The sequence below is a fragment of the Thunnus thynnus genome, chromosome 18 (assembly GCF_963924715.1).
Source record: "Thunnus thynnus chromosome 18, fThuThy2.1, whole genome shotgun sequence".
Taxonomy (NCBI): Eukaryota; Metazoa; Chordata; class Actinopteri; order Scombriformes; family Scombridae; genus Thunnus; species Thunnus thynnus.
Window position 1 is genome coordinate 9280579 of NC_089534.1, and position 5012 is coordinate 9285590.

The window sequence follows — 5012 nt, forward strand, 5'->3', positions numbered from 1 at the left end:
AGCAAGTGTCTCCAAGTCTCAGTTGGTCTTTTAGAGTCAGTCAGCCCTAAAAGTGTTTGTTAGCTCAGTTTAACCTGCAGGAGTTTCTGAGGGCTTGTACAACTTGTTTTTTCTGCCACAGAGGAAATACATTAATGACAAGTGAAAGCGGGTCTAAAGTGTCTTTTGACATTTTTACTGCAGAATTATCTGTCAACCAGTCAAGAATTACTGCTGTCACTGGTGCCGAGGAGCTCAAAAAGACAAAAACAAAAATGTTAACTGCCAAAGAAAACAAAATAAGGAGTGTGTGAGTAACCGGCTGATAGACAAGCTACAAAAATGTGGGATCTTCATTTTGCTTTAATGGTATTATTTCACTTTTACAAGAAGAGGCTTCAAGAATGAGGAATCTCCTCTCCTTTAATAATATTAATAACATCTCAGGGGAACTTCCCCAGAGTGAATGTGTGTCGTATCCTCAAAAAGTTTTTTTTTTCGTCCATAAAACAGGTGTTAGAAAAGGGGAAGTCATCTTATAATCAGGGTCGTCTTGTGTTATAGGAATATTTTTGTGTTCCAAGTTGAGTGACAAAGACAAAGAGTGACCAGAGACAGTACAACTGTAAAGAAAATATTTGAATCAGTATATTCGTAGACATTTATTTTAATATTCACATATGAGCTACACAGTCACACCAGATGTCAGTGTAATGCAATCAAAAACAACAGTCCTGCAAAAAAAAATAGCTTTGTGAAGCTTAAAAGGTTGGATTTTGGTTGGGACTGTGTCAGAGAGGTGTTGATTTAAGTCCATGGAAATTGCGGGGGCTGCAGTTTTGCTAATGTAGTATTGGATTGCATTACCTCCCCCCCAAACATTATCACTCCTTCATGAACCCATTGTGTCCACAAAGTCATGCACAAGCCCCCGTGTGTCCTGCCCCCTATCTGACAGTCCTGCCTGCCCATAGTAAATCGTTTCTGAGTGGGACTGATTCCAAAGGCCCTCGGTCAAGACTGTGCTGCAGATGAAATGGATAAAGACTATGAATAGAGATCACATTTCCTCCAAGCAAGAGCATGACACACAGATACACGGTGCTAGGAGAAAATCCATAAATGCAAATGGTGTTTTGGATGCACTGTGGTGGCTGCAGGACACAAGGAACTTCATATTATAGCTCAACGAGCTCATTGGATCACGAACAGCCGAGTGGGTGCTGCATTGATTTCTGGCAAATGCCTTGATGTTGACTTGCTTATTCCAGGGCTTTTTGAGGGGGTAATGGGGGGGGTTGTCATGTCTTTTTACTGATGCAAATTTTGATTTTATTCTGTACAACACCAAGCAGGAATTGACATAGTGCAGGGAGGAAGACTGAAATTGACATTATTATTAACATACCTAGGCATTTCAATTTTCTATCTGACTCAGTAAAGGAGAAATAATTTCAACTTAAAATGAGATGACTGACCTTCAGCAGTCTTGTAAGTAAAAATAAGTTAACACACTATTAGCACAAAGAAACCACTTATCTAAGCGTAATGTTAAGCTTGTCTGTCAGATGTATGTGTGATCTAGTGGAAGCACTGGACGCTATAGTTCTTCCATGTTAATTATCCACTAATCATAAATATACATGACCCATTGGCATTTTGAAGCATGAGATTTTCTGATCCTAGCTAAACACATTATATCATCATTCAACACCCTATCTAGCCCCAGACAACTCTAATGTTGGCAAATTGCCTCCATAGTGGACTGCACTGTGGTGAAGATACACTTATGAGTGTATTTTTACCCCCAGCAAGAACATGACACACAGCGCTAGGAGAAAATCTATAAATGCAAATAATGTTGTGTTTATCGTGGTAGCTACTGAACAAGAGGATCTTCATATCGAAGTACAATAAGCTAACTGGTTGATGCACAGTCCAGTGGGTTTCACATTGATTTCTGAGAAAAATCTGAGTAGATGTTGATGTTCTTGTTCCAGGGCTGTTGTTGGTTGGTTGTTCTGCTTTCCTGACTTTAAGCTAACTTGCTATTATTCCTGCGCCCACACCAAACTGCAGATCAGTATGTAGGTGGATCAGAATACTTGATTCAACTGGCACAGTTTTTTGGAGAACAGTTTCAAAAAAGCATCAGTCAGAGGTAAATAAATAATAGAACAAAATAAATGTCAAACGAGGACACTGGCCAGTTCTCTTTCTTGTCTTGCATTTGTAACATCTGCTAACAGCATCAATATTGAAACTGGATGATAAACCAACAACACCAATCAAATACACAGCACTGAAAGATGACACGGCTTTGGATATACACCATTAAAAAGACAACACCAGGACAAAGATCGTAATTTCAATGAGTGAGTAAAATTGTGGCACTGACAAAAGCAGAATAATTGCTGCTAATTTTGGTTTTCTCTCACATAATGACTTTTAAACAGTGTCATTAAAGTAATGAAGGGTCTTACCTGCAGTAAGAAGTACACAAATTGGAGCTGAACACTGGCACCAGAACAGCTCCCATCCTGCCGACCAGCTCGTCATCCCCGGGGACAGATCAGCTGTCCGTCCAGCCACCTCGCTGCTCTGTACCATCAAACCAGCCCGCTGCTCAAATCAGTCTCAAATCTGAAGACAGAAAGGTGTTTGTTAGTTAGTGTAGTGTTTTGTTGGGCTACCTTGCTACTTAGTGGATAAATAGCTCACTATCTATATTACCCATATGCTATGAGACAATGTAGCAGTGGTGGAAGAAGCATTCAGATACTTTACTCAAGTAAAAGTACCAATACAGCAATGTAAAAATACTCCATTACAAGTAAAAGTCCTGCATGCAAAATCCTACTTAAATAAAAGTATTAAGTAAATATTAGCAGTAAAATGTACTTAAAATATTAAAGTAAAAATAATTATTTGGTCCCACTGATATATTAATATATATGACATCATACTGAAGCATCAGTGTGTAAGTGGCATGTTACTGTTGTAGCTGCTGGAGGTGGAGCTAGTGTGAACTACTTTATATACAGTTATATATTCGGATATTGTGAATCACCTCATTAGTTTGCTTTCCTACACAGGTTTATTTAATTTGCATTCAACTACACCCAAACAATTAACACCACACAGGTTGTTTGATTTGGAATCTGTTTATTAACTTCTAACCTTACAGTGTTTTATATGGAGTGCGCACCACTTTAGGGTTACACAGGCAATTTTCTTATATTAATTATTTGTTTCTTACCATGGCTGTTGGGGGACGTCCTTTCCTGGTGCAAAAGGTGTGCCTGAAAGCTGAGGACTTTTAAATACTGGAGCCGCCTCATCGGGTCGAACCATGTGCTGCCATGTCATAGGGGGGATTTGGGTTTAGTTAGTTTTGCTTTGTATTTATGGTGTCCATATTGTCAACCCTTTTTTATCTTATTTGGTTTGGTCAAGCCACTATATATGTTTCCTTGTGTCATTGTATTAGGTCAGTTTGTTCAGTTAATGTCTTTTTTAGTTGTTGTTATATTGAGTATCGTCATATTTTGTTGACCTCTTTTATAGGCCTAGTTATCATATTCTTGGTTTGTAATGGTTTTTGCGTTTTTTAGGTAAATAAAAACCTATTTTTCCATCTACAGCTCTTGTTTCCTCAATGTTCCTCACTGCTTGGTACCTAACATTCATCATATTATCTAGTGTATATTATTCTTGTTTCTTCATTATTGCATGATACTTGAGAATATGTAAAATACTTATTCATGCTAGAATGAAAATCTTTAGATGTATCCATAAATCTTATTGTTTATTATATAAACCTGTATAGAGAGCTAATGGGTGGCTCAGTGGCATGCTCAAAAGAGAAAGGTTCCACATATATTATATCATCAAAATTCCCTCTTTGATGTTATCCCTGTCTTCACCACATCAATGGAGGATACTCAACCCAGCTGACTCTCCTCTTCATAAATGCCCAATTCTCTTTGGAAAGTGATGAAATAATGACTGCTGATGAATGTATTCTTTTTGTTCTTATGCATCATTTATGCATCTTGTCCCGTCTTAGATGTTGTGGTACCTGTGCTGCATCCTATGCCCATTCATTGAACATTTTTTTGTCTTTTTAAGAACATAGTCTTCTTGGCATGTATTCATTGATTAATGCACATTATTTGAACATAAGGCAACACATGGATGAAAAGCAAATTCCTACTGATATAAATATGTAAAGAATATGAAAATATTGCATTCATGGAGACATACGGCTTGCTAATATTTACTCTAAAAAGTGAAATTATTAGTGTGTAAATTTACAGTGACCTTCACCTTCCAATGCAAAAATAATGCAGCAGAGCTGAAACTGGACTCTGAAAAATTGGCACATAACGTCTTTTAATAAATTAAGCATGATTTGGCCCAACACCTTTGGAATATCTTATGCTCAAGCATTAGTTTACTTATCTTTCACTGGATGGATGACAGCTAAGCTACAATCATGGATTATTTATTGCCACAGTCAATCTTCTCCACATGCATGCATAGGACTGGTGTGGATGCAAAACATGATTAGCCAGCCTGATAAATACTTTGGATAGGCCACAACTTTTGCATCATTTTGGTCTAACAGATGTCATCTAAAATGTGTCCAAGTAAAACACTTGCATAAAAAATAAGATCGTCTACTGACCTAAAAATATGCAAAAAGGTCCAAATTAAAGTGCCGCCCTTATTATCCAGAGAAAAAGAAGATGCAATATTTATTACTTCCGTGCTTTGACATGTGGAATAAGACCTCACTAACAGAAGCAATTATCAGTGGACTCGACAACCTAAATGAAGTAAACAATTATGCTTCCATTTTCCTCTGAACAAGTACAGAGAGGAATAATAATTTTAAAAACCCAACACTAGTTCAAACAAAAAAAAGAAAATGACAAACATACTCAGTGGAGAAAATGATTAAACGCAGAGCAGGCGCTGGCCCTTCCCCAGTTAGTACATGATTCAGGCAGCACTCGGTGGTGTGTATG

The 5012-nt window shown here is 37.6% G+C and overlaps 1 long non-coding RNA gene across 1 annotated transcript; it reads right to left on the reverse strand.

The window, feature by feature from the left end:
• Positions 1-642: 642 nt before the first annotated feature.
• Positions 643-3582, reverse strand: LOC137169169 (uncharacterized). Its single transcript, XR_010924409.1, has 3 exons — positions 3239-3582; positions 2463-2615; positions 643-1004 (listed from the first exon to the last, which is right to left on the reverse strand). It is a non-coding gene; the product is annotated as an uncharacterized lncRNA (long non-coding RNA).
• Positions 3583-5012: the final 1430 nt, after the last annotated feature.